Source organism: Meriones unguiculatus, chromosome 6, assembly GCF_030254825.1.
Source record: "Meriones unguiculatus strain TT.TT164.6M chromosome 6, Bangor_MerUng_6.1, whole genome shotgun sequence".
NCBI classification, from domain to species: domain Eukaryota; kingdom Metazoa; phylum Chordata; class Mammalia; order Rodentia; family Muridae; genus Meriones; species Meriones unguiculatus.
Window position 1 is genome coordinate 120,543,805 of NC_083354.1, and position 12,813 is coordinate 120,556,617.

Sequence of the window (12,813 nt, forward strand, 5' to 3'; positions counted from 1 at the left end):
GGTAGACTAATAAAGAGAACAAAATGAAAATCACGAATTACCTCAAATTCATATGGTATACTAGTTACTCTTCCCATTGCTGTGGCAAAACACCCGACACAAGCTTCGGCTTGTGGTTCTCTGAGGGCTTAGCCTGCGCTGGCGGGAACAGCATGTCGGGACAGGGAAAATGGGAAACATTGAGAAAATGACAGCCAGCACTCAGCTGTGTTTCCGTTTCTCTTACATCAGAGGTCAAGGGATGGTGCCACCCACATCCAGACCAAGTCGTTCCGCTTCAGTTAAACCTCTGAAATGCCAGCACTAAAACTCTCACAGGTGTGCCTTGGTCTCCTGGGTAATTTTAAATCCAGTCACGTTGACAATGAAGCTTAACCTTCACATATGGTAGTTTAGCATTTGCTAGGGTGAGATTTCAAATCAATGGGGGGGGGGGGGAGTAACTATTTAGGATATTTGAACATCTGGGTAAATAATAAAATTACTATGTCACACAGCCTATATCACAATAATGCTAGGATAAATGTTTTAAATATCAAAGCAAAGCCATAAAATTCTAAAAGATCTTTTTGTTGTTGACAAAAGTAATTTCAGAATGAGGAAAACTTCAACAGGGTCACACGTTCTCAGAGGTCAAACTTTTTGATAATTTTATGTTATAATGCTCTTCCTCATAGGGGAGAAGCACCACATTAGAGTCAGGTCCACAAAACATCCCTTTCATAGATCTCGGGCTCATTCACAATTTGTAAAGAGAAAAGCCAGCAACAAAATAGCTATTAAACCTAAGAAAAAAGCTGTAAGAAAAGCAAATACAAACTTTTTATACATGAGGTAATTGCCGTGCCACTTGTAAGGGAGATAGAGTTAGAGTAACTTAAAAGGGTTTTCATTTTTCGCTTGGACAAAACTCTGTAAGCCTTTGGATGGATGAAAAGGTTGGGCATGGAGCTGCATGCTTTTGGCCTTTGCTACTGGACAGGGTGCAAATCCCTCAAGACCCAACCCTTAGCACACGTGGGAGACTTTAAATTGTCCAAGGGCCAGTAACAGCCTGGATCTTTGGAGTCAGGCCTTGGCATCGGTATTTCTTAGGTGTTGGGTTGACCACACCTGTTAGACCTGATGCCTAAAGAAGTTGAAGAACTTGTTCTACATATAAACTCACATAAGGTAAAAAAAAATTGCAGCATGTTTTACAGCACCAAGGACAAAAACTGCAAAGGAGTGGAAACTAGTGTTCCTGAATGAACATTTCTGGAATGATGGACTTCTCGTCCAAAAGACTTTCTGTATTACTGGCATATTTTCCAGAGAAGCTAATTCGTAATCCAGTCAGGATGTGCTTATGAGTTAATACATTCATTTTTCTTGTGCACATCAGAAATTGCATATCATCCAGCATACAATTCAGAAGATAGAAATTGCCATAGGAACTAATTACAGCTCACAAAGACAAAATTCTGCTATTTTGATGAATCTGTGTTTTCCCAGCATTTCTGTTATTTCCGTTGGTAATTGCAGAAAATAGTCTGTATTGGGGACAATTGTTAGGTTTGCTATATATTTCTATTCTAAGTCATGAGAAAGCAGTGTTCCTGGCAAATATTTTGGGCTCCATCTGGAGAGAAGGGAGGATGAACCGTGTGCTTTCAGTGTCCCTTCTTAAACTGTTTGCTGAGTAAAAACCGATATGACAGACATCATGAGACTTGGTGAATTACAGAAGCTCTTACAGTTTTGAATATATAGTTGTGAAATTTCTATTTGGAGAAGAGAAACATTCAGAAAAGCCATGAGATTGTGACTGATGGTCTGTTGGATACACTTAGGGATCAACTGTAAAGGTCTAGGCAGAACCAGCTGTTTTCTTTAGAAGCCATTAGGGAGAGACTATGGAAGGCTGTATTTTGAATTAATTTTCAAAATCTATCCTAGGGTATCATGTAGTTCCTGACCTTACTGCTTCCCAGCTGTTGGGATAATGATGGGGTCCCAGGAACATGAGAACTAAGAACTAATAAACAAAAGACAGATCTGCTTTCAATGGTGTGGAAGTGCCAGCATTTTATTGATTTATAACCATCCATTTCACAATCAGTCTCACAATTTACTCTGTAATGACTTGAAAAATCTTGTTAGCTACTGGCATGCATTTCAAATCTAAAACACATTTTCCTGTTCCATGAATGTGATAAAGATGTTTGGGGCCTTCTAGGCTCTTTGATCCTGAACTGCTTGCGACACTGTGAAAACAGCGTTTGTTTTAAAACAAACAAAAAAGCAGACAAGACGAGAGAAGCTAAGTTTGTATTTGAAATAGATTAATATTTCTCTTAAAACTGGTGCTTGAGACAATAAGAAGCTAACTAGGAGTGATTTAACAGCCTTAAGATAATATACTTGATTCCGTTGATTGCAGGATTTTAAAGTCTTTTTGTAAGCCAAACCCTGCTCTCCCCCACCCCACCCCCCATACTCCCCCACCCCCCCCCACCCCCGGCCTGGCCTCCAAGTGCTCCTCCTTAGGAATGTGATTCCAGCTTTGAGCTGTCTTCATCCATCTCCTTTCTCTCCTTTGGGGTCTTAGGATATTTTCTGAGGGCTAGTCTTGCCCTTGAGACAACTTTCCCAGGAGAACCATACAAAACTAACTTTTAACATATATAGGCTGCGAAGTCATGTCAGTTTTGTGAAGCATTATTCTAGCATATAACTGTTATTAAAAAAAGCATGAGGCTAGTCAACCGATCTTCTATGCAAGAGGTTTATTAAGTGGGTATGGAGGGAGTGGGAGAACAGGACATGGTGGGGAGAGAGAAAGAAAGAGAAAGGGGGGTGCCCCAAGAGAGAGAGAGAGCTTGAGAGAGAGAGTGAGAGAGAAAGTAAGAGTAAGAGAGAGACCATGTGTTGGGGTCATCCCTTTAAGGGGCAAGGTAACCACGCCTTCCAGGTGTGGCCATCTGGCCAGTGACACATGATGACATGATAAGTTGCTGGGTAACCCAGGAGCAGGTTGTGTTCCAAAATACTAACAATAACTTTCACTTTAATTTTTTTTTATCTCTTCTTGATAATATACAACTGACTATTGTTTTTTGTTTGGGGAGCTTTGTTTTGTTCTTGTTTGTTTTTGCTTGTTTGTTTATTGAGACTTTGTAACTCAAGCTGACCTCAAATTCCCTAGCCCAAGAATGGGGATTACAGGCACACACCATCACACCAAGCTTAGCTATTGTTCTTTATTTTTTATTTTTTATAATAATTTTTATTTTTTATATTAATCACAGTTTATTTACTTTGTATCCCAGCCATAGCCCCATCCCTCATTCCCTCCCAATCCCACCATCCCTCCCTCATCTTCTCCCATGCCTCTTTCCAAGTCCACTGATAGGGGAGGACCTCCTCCCCTTCCATCTGACCCTAACTTATCAAGTCTCTTCAGGACTGGCTGCAATATCCTCTTCTGTGGCCTAGCAAGGCTGCTCCTCCCTCGGGGAAGGCGGGTCGAAGAGCCAGCCATTGAGTTCATGTCAGAAATAGTTCCTGTTCCCCTTACTAGGAAACCCATTTGGATACTGAGCTACCATGGGCTATATCCGAGCAGGGATTCTAGGTTATTTGCATACATGGTCCTTGATTGGAGAAAGTCTCATAAAAGACCCCTGTGCCCTAATATATTTGGTCCTTGTGGAACTCCTGTCTATCAAAGCAGATATTAAGACTCATAACCAAACCTTTGACAGAAAGCAGGGAATCATATGAAATAAGAGGGAGTTAGCAAGACCTGGAGAAGACAGGAGCTATTGTTCTTATTGGCAATGAGAACATAATCACATTTTCCAAAGAGCAACTTGATTGGAACTAGGACCGTCTAGCTGAGTCACAGTATCAGAAAGTGACAGAAGCAGGCCTAGGAGCTAAGATATCAGGTCACATTTCAACACTCCGACCAAGCTAGTAGTTAGTGCAGCACCATCTACCTAGATAGTTTTTGCATTACAGATGAAGAAAGTGTCAGGTTGAGCCTGGATCTTAGCTCCTGCTTGCAAACGCCTCTCTGCTTTGAAGCATCTCATTGTCAGCATCCTGCTAGGTCGCTCTGCAGATGGAGTTCCAGGTATCTTTAGAACAGTGACTCTTGGATAAACCTTGATCTCATTTTAGGCCCCTGTCCATGAACTCACCCTCTGCCTCTTCCGATTCTCACCTCTTATTAATGCCATTTCATCAGCATTTATTGAATGAGCCCTGCTGTATGTAGGCACATATGCACAAGTGTTTAGCAACAAGTCAGACTTTCCTGAGAAGTGTTATCTCTCAGGCATAAGGTAATGGTAAATACAGCTATTATACAATGAAGACCATGGTGTACTAAGACCCGATCTAGATCAGGGCTAATGAGTAACAGTCACCTTTGCATAGCACATTAAAGTTTCATCACCGCAGCCAGATCAGTTTTTCCTTTTTTTCCTTTTCATGGTCTCATGTTCCCATTGGCTCTCTCTTTCCACTCTAATTAGCAATAAATCACAGACCACCTTCATATTGTTAGGTCCAGGAATCATTGAAGGAAGACCTAACTCAGGTCGTATGCAAAAGCAAGGAGTGTTTATTCTGCAGAAATTTCCAGCCTGCAGGAGACCCCCAGTTCATAGGCTGGCGATGCTGAAGTGAGCAGGCAGGCTCAATTTAAAGACAGTTAAGGGATTTTCCAGTATGGTTAGGTAATCTTTATGTTGATTGGTTGGTGCTGACTTAGGGGCTGTGGGGGAACTAATGATTGCTTCTGCAGTTGGGGGACTTCATGGAGTGTCCAGCTAACAAAGTGGGCCCAGGTAACGAAGTATCATTTTGCTAGCTAGACAAAGGGTTTCTAACTGAACTTTAATTTGATTGGTCAAGTGCTTGGGGACTTTACTATGTTATTGTTTCTGGTTTTCAGGGAGGTTACTGAGTTATTGTATCTGGTTTCCATGGATTGTAGTTTCCTCTTTCAAGAAATAGCCTGTTCAGTCTGAAGCCAGTTTTCAAGCCTGTCATGGAGTCAGACTGGCTTATTAAAAATCATTCCCCTCCATATATAAATAAGACAAAAATAATCTGTCATAGATTTTTCTGTTTGCTGTATGCCATTCATCTAAATTAAAATTTTTCAGTGTTTTTCTTTCAATTCATTCCTCTTACAGAACACCTACATTTAATAGACAACTACTAGAGACAGGTTTTATATGACTATATTGCTCAAATAGCTAAGTGGCATGTAAGGCTTAACCAAGCATAAAGAAAACAATAAAAGAATACATATATCAATAGTGTGGTATTTATTTGCTTTATTAACTTTTAAAATGTGGGCCAGTGAAATGGATCATCAGGTAAGGGTGTGTGGCAGCTATTCTTGCTTTTCAAGTGGAATTAACTAAAACCCAAAAATGGCTGAGCACACCTGTGACAGATTTTTGCTTATTATTTGAAGTGGGAAGAAATTCAGATCTTTTGAGGTGAGAAGGCCCAGCTTTAATCTGGGCCATACCTTCTGCTGGAAGCCTGTATAAAGAACATGGAAGAGAGAAGTTTCTCTGTTTGCTTGCATGCTGTGATCCTCATTAGCAAGTCCGTTCCTTCCCTGGCATTAAAGACTACTTCATTGGAATTCCAGAATATACTGAAAACCAGCTGAGACACCCATGGACTGAGCAGGTACTGAATTCTTGGACTGTACAAGCGATAGATAGATAGATAGATAGATAGATAGATAGATAGATAGATAGATAGATAGATAGATAAAAGAGATTCATTCTATAAGAACCCTGATTTATTAATACAGGGTGCTTGCTACCCAGCCTGATTATCTAAGTTTGATCCCCAGGACCCACATAGTGAAAGGAGAAAGCTGACTCTTCGAAGTTGTGCTCTAGGCTGGAGTTAAGGGGCATTTGGAGGATGGTGTGAAAACCCAGTGTAATGAAAATTTCCTGGAACAAGGAGATCCTAATAAAGACTCCTAGTAAGGGGACACAGAGTTTCAACTGGCCATCTCGTGTAACTAGGCAAGGTTTCCAAGGAAGACACTGGGTTGCAGTCCACTGAGTTGTTGGCTAAGGGGGTCTCATGGGAACTCCCAAACAACCCAAGCTGATGCTAAGACAGAGGGTCACACTCTGCAAACTAATAGCAGGGCCCCATTGCTGAGGACAACATCTACACAGCTCATTGAACATGGAGAAGTAGAGTTGGTGCCTACATGTAGCCTTCACTTCTATATTCTAATCTCTTTGGTGCAGACATGTACTCTGCAGTCTACCAAAAGAGAAATGTACACACCAACCCATCCACAAAACCTTTGACCTATAGTCTGTCCTGCCTACAAAATATGCTAGGGCAATGGTGGCACAGAACTCATGAGAAGAGTCAACCAATGTCTGATTTGACTTAAGGTCCATTCCATACTGAGGAATCCATACCTAACACTGCTTGGGTAACCAAGAACCAGAGACTAGATAGCCCAGAGACCTAGGGTAGAATCAAACATACACGGTCCAAAAAAATGCTAAAAAGGTTTCCCAATGATATTCTGCTATCTTCATAGATCACTGCCTTATCCAGTCATCATCAGAGAGGCTTCATCTTGCAGCAGATGGAAACATATGCAGAGAGCCACAGCCCAACATTAGACAGAGATTCTAAATTAGAGGTCTCCATCAGATCCCTCCCCTCAGAGCTCAGGAAATCTCTGGGAAGAGGAAGCAAAAAGATTGTGTCAGAAGGAATGGAGGGCACCAGGAGAGCAAAGCCTTCTGAATTAGCTAAACAAGGCACATATGAGCTCACAGAGACTGAAGCAGCAAGCACAGGGCCTGCCTGGGTCTATACTAGGTCCTCTTTGTATATATTATAGCGATTAGTTTAGTGTTTTTATAGGACTCCTGACTATAAGAATAAGTGGGTCTCTGATCTTTTACCTACTTATGGGACTCTTTTCCTCCAGTTGGGTTTCTGTGTTCAGCTTCCATATGAACATTTTTGCTTCATTTTATTATATTTTATTTTGCCATGTTTGGTTTTATCTCTTACACTCCTGTTCTTTTCTAATGAGGTTCAGAAAGGGAGTTAATCCAAATGGGGGAGGAGGTTAATCCAAATGGGGGAAGAAACTTGGAGGAGTAGAGGAAGGAGATACTGTAATCATGATATATTGTATGAGAAAAGAATCTATTTTCAACAAAAAAAGAAAGTTGTTCCCTGACAACTACATATGACCATGGCACACATTCAACTACACACACACACACACACACACACACACACACACATACACACTAAACAAAGATTTATACTGAGGACAGCAAGGTGGATTCATGAGCTAAGGTACTGGCCACCAAGCCTAGTACCTATGTTTGATCTTTGGGACCCATATCATTGAAGGGAAGAACCAATTCCTTCAAGTTGTCTCTCTTCTGACCTCTACAAACATTCTGTGACATGCATGCGTCCACCCCTAAGTTATATACATGCACAGATAAATGAAGAATTAAATATAATTTAAAAACTAAAATGTGTCTGGCTTCTCTGAACTGTTTATCTGGAGCTGCAGCCAATTTGGCATCTCTTAAGAAGCATCTCTAGTCCCTCTCTCTGTGGAGTGGAGAGGGAGTAGCCACAGTCCCCTGTGGTGTAGAAATCAGTAGATCTGTGGTCATCATGTGAAGACTCGGTGATGGAATGTCCCGGATGATATCACACACTCTGTTGGATGAAGAGGTCATTCCCAAAAGGCAGGCTTAGGTGAAGTAAGAGAAAAACAGAGGTTTAGAGGAGAATCTAATATGACATGAAACTCTACTTTTGACTTCCAGCCAAAAGAAGAAAGTGCCTTACCATACAGCATATTTCTGTATCCTCTTTCCATTCCACTGAAACCTCTTTTGAGTTTTCAGTGGAATGGAAAGAGAACTTCTTCTTTTTCAAAGAAATCAATTTCTTAAGCTGCCATTTCTGCTTAACTCAATGTTTTCAACTACATACATTAGAACCTTACTTGTTACTGTAACTACTGACTGAATTCACATCCACATTTAATTCTTTAAAAAATCCTCAGTTTTTTTTTTAAGGTGTAAACAGCCTGTGGAAGAGCACACCCACTTCTGAAGGCTTCCTGGGAAGGTATTTATGTATAATGTGTGGCTGAGTGTGTAAATCCCCAACTATTTCTGCTTGAAAAACGTGTCTCTTCTGTGACAAGAATGTAATGGAGACAATAACGTATCCTACAGCAAATTCTTTTGGGGTTGCATTTCTGAGATGAAACTGTTGCTTCTTGAATCAAGGTTGCAGAATGTACAGCAACAATCCCAACACCTAGGCTTTGAGTCAGTCAGCACATTTAGCCATATTCTCGGAATTGATTTAGAAGGCTTCAATGCATCTGGTTGGGCTCAGTGGAGAATCAATCCTTGTAACATTTTTATTTATCAATAGCAAAACTGTTGCAACCAGTTTCTTAGTAGAAATCTGCACTGGAATGCTACAGATATAGTTCTGTGCTAGAGCACCTGCCAAACAACTATGAGAACCTGTTGGGTTTTTTTTTTTTGTTGTTTTTGTTTTTTTTTTTTTTTTCAATGCAGTTTATTCAGGAACCTTGAACAATCATCGGACCCTGGGGAAAGCCAGCCCACAGCTTAAATAGCCTCTGGGTAGCCAACCCCAGCATGCCACGTGGGCAATGCAGATAGGTCCACATACATGGAAGCAAGCCAGATCCTCAGCCTTAGCCAAATGTGGAGTTGTTTGTGACAGAGAGCACTCACCATCAGGAAGGTGGAAGGAAGAAACCAGCTCCATCTTTAAGGCATAGCATTCCGCAGCTCTCTACAGTTCCCCCTTTTTGTTTTAGATGCATCAGGCAAGAGTAGAGGTCTGATCTCTGATATTAGAAATAAATTGGGACTTTGTACAGATGTTCATTTAGGTGTCATCCACCCAAAGAGCATCAGACCCGACCGATATCTTTTTCTCAGAGGCGGGACCTGGGGCATCAACCCGCATGCAATCAGACATGCTCTTCTCTGGGTCGAAAGTGGCTGACCCTGAGTGCAGTGCTTAGCCTTACATCCTGAGCATAACATTTTAGGTTTTTATGGTAGCCAACCATGCTTGGGGAGACTGTCCTGCTTCAATGGCTGTAAAGGCCTGAATGATCATGGCTGCATTACGCTGTTGTGAGACTCTAATCTTGCATATACACCACAGGCAAACCAAGGAGACCAACACCAGAAGGCCTGCTAACGCTCCCATGCCTGCCCATTCCTTCAGATGATTCATGGCTGCAGCAATCCATGGTGATAATCCTGTGGCTAGTCCTGCGTCCACTCTGGTAGAATTTACCGTGATAATGGCCACTCTCAGCTGCTCCATCGTAGTATCGAATTCTCCAGTCCAATTACCTAAAATATAGCTAGACAATTGTTTAGACAGATTTGCAGCACAGGAAAAATTCTCATGTTGTATGCTAGTGACACAAAGTCCAGCATACTTTCATTGACAGCCCGGTTGAGCCATTTGTCATAGGGTATCAATTTGCTCCTGCACGAGGTCAATCCTCTGATTGAACACCATCAAGCCTCCTTTTAGTTGAGCATTAATTCCTTTTTGTACATCTAAGCCATGAGCTACATTGGCTAAAAGATTATTCAGGGTCTGAGCAGTCTGCACAGTATGACTCATGGCTAATGCCACGGTGGTAGCTCCAACAGCCACCAATGGGATGGCAGTAACATTGGCGGCTGTAGTTCCAAGGTCCCTTTTCTGTCTGAAGAGAGTCATAGCGTGAGGGGCATCAACAGGCACAGGCACCCAGCGAGGCATGCGAGTAACCAGGGCATACCTAAATTCACTAGCATTCCAGCATTGGGCAAAAAAGCAAGTATCATCACCACAATTACTTGGCTCTATGTGGCTAATAATGAATAAAAATGGGGGATATAAACAAACAGGTGTGGGCTTATAGGAAATATTATGAGAAGCCTTAACCCCCTCGTTGGAACTTCTTACATCAGTTCTAGAACTAGCAGTGGTGGTGTCCAAGGTCTGAGTAGGTTCAGGAGACCATTGCCCCCAGGGGCGAGACATGCTCCATGCAAATTGACTAACTCCATGTTTTCCTCCACTTTTGAAAGTCATTTAAGGTTCTTAAATTATTTCCCCCCTTTTTTTTTAATTTTTCCTCAATTACACTTTATTCATTCTGCATCCCCCTATAAGCCCCTCCCTCCTCCCCTCCCAATTCCACCCTCCCTCCTCCCTCTGCATGCATGCCACTCCCCAAGTCCACTGATAGGGGAGGTTCTCCTCTCCTTTCTGATCTTAGTCCATCAGTTCACATCAAAAGTGGCTGCATTGTCCTCTACTATGGCCTGGTAAGGCTGCTCCCCCCCAGGGGGAGGTGATCAAAGAGCAGGCCAATCAGATTATGTCAGAGGCAGTCCCTCTTCACATTACTATGGACTCTGAACTGCCCTGGGTTACATCTGTGCAGGGGTTCTGGGTTATCTCCAAGAATAGACCTTGGTTGGAGTATGAGTCTCTGGGAAGTTCCCTGTGTTCAAATTTTCTTGTTCTGTTGCTCTCCTTGTGGAGACCCTGTCCTCTCCAGCTCTTACTATTTCCCAGTTCTTACATAAAATTCCATTCACTCTGCCCAACACTTGCCCATTAGGCTCAGCATCTGCTTTGATAGTCTGTAGGGCAGAGGGTTTCAGAGGCCCTCTGTGGTAGGTTCCTAGGTTGTTTCCTGTTTTCTTCTTCTTCTGATGTCCATCCTCTTTGCCTTTCCGGATGGGGATTGGACATTTTAGTTAGGGTCCTCTCTCTTGCTTAGTTTCTTTAGATGCACAGGTTATAGTGGGTTTGTCCTATGTTCTATGTATATATGAGTGAGTATATACCATGTGTGTCTTTTTGCTTTGGGGACAACTCACTCAGGATGATCCTTTCCAGATCCCACCATTTACCTGCAAATTTCATGATTTCCTTATTTTTCATTGCTGAGTAATATTCCATTGTGTAGATGTACCACAATTTCTGCATCCATTCTTCAGTTGAGGGGCATCTGGGTTGTTTCCAGCTTCTGGCTATTACAAATAAAGCTGCTACAAACATGCTTGAGCAAATGTCCTTTTTGTGTACTTGAGCCTCTTTTGGATATATGCCTAGGAGTGGTATGGCTGGATCATGGGGAAGCACTATTCCTAGTTGTCTGAGAAAGCGCCAGATTGATTTCCAGAGTGGTTGTACAAGTTTACATTCCCACCAGCAGTGGAGAAGGGTTCCCCTTTCTCCACAACCTCTCCAGCATGTGTTGTCACTTGAGTTTTTGATCTTGGACATTCTCATGGGTGTAAGGTGAAATCTCAGGGTTGTTAGGCATTTCCCTAATGGCTAGTGAGGTTGAGCATTTCTTTAAGTGTTTCTCTGCCATTCTGTATTCCTCTACAGAGAATTCTCTGTTTAGCTCTGTTCCCCATTTTTTAAGTGGATTACTTGGTTTGCTGCTTTTCAGCTTCTTTAGTTCTTTATATATACTGGATATGAGTCCTCTGTCAGATAAAGGGTTGGTGAAGATTCTTTCCCAATCTGTAGGCAGTCGCTTTGTTTTGGTGATGGTCTCCTTTGCTTTGCAGAAGCTTTTCAGTTTCATGAGGTCCCATTTATTGATTGTTGCTCTTAGAGCCTGTGTTGTTGGTGTTCTGTTCAGGAAGTTTTTTCCTGTACCAATGAGTTCTAGGGTATTCCCCAATTTTTTTCTAGCCGATTTAATGTGTCAGGTTTTATGTTGAGGTCTTTGATCCACTTGGACTTCAGTTTTGTGCAGGGTGACAAGTATGGATCTATTTTCATTTTTCTACATGTAGACATCCAGTTGGACCAGCACCATTTGTTGAAGATGCTATCTTTTTTCCATTGATGGTTTTGGCGCCTTTGTCAAAGATCAGGTGTCCATAAGTATGTGGGTTTATTTCTGGGTCCTCTGTTTGGTTCCATTGATCCACTATTCTGTTATTATGCCAGTACCATGCAGTTTTTAAAACTGTTGCTCTATAGTACAACTTAATATCAGGGATGGAGATACCTCCAGAAGATCTTTTACTGTAGAGGATTGTTTTAGCAATTCTGGGTTTCTTGTTATTCCATATGAAGTTAAGAATTTTTCTTTCCAGGTCTGTAAAGAATTGTGTTGGTAATTTGATGGGAATTGCATTGAATCTGTAGATTGCTTTTGGTAAAATGGCCATTTTTACTATGTTAATCCTGCCAAGCCATGAACATGGGAGATATTTCCATCTTCTCATATCTTCTTCTAATTCTTTCTTCAGAAACTTGAAATTTTTTTCATACAAGTCTTTGACTTCCTTGGTTAGGGTTACTCCGAGGTACCTTATGTCATTTGTGGCTATTGTGAAGGGTGTTGTTTCCCTAATTTCTTTCTCAGCCCTTTTGTCTTTTGTATATAGAGGGCTACTGATTTTTTTGAGTTAATTTTGTATCCAGCCACTTTGCTGAAGGTGTTTATCAGCTGTAGGAGTTCCCTGGTAGAGTTTTTGGGGTCACTCACGTATACTATCATATCATCTGCAAATAGTGATAATTTGACTTCTTCCTTTCCAATTTGTATCCCCTTGATCTCCTTCAACTGTCTTATTGCTCTAGCAAGGACTTCCAGCACTATGTTGAAGACATATGGAGAGAGTGGGCAGCCTTGTCTTGTCCCTGATTTCAGTGGGATTGCTTTAAGTTTCTCTCCATTCAGTTTTA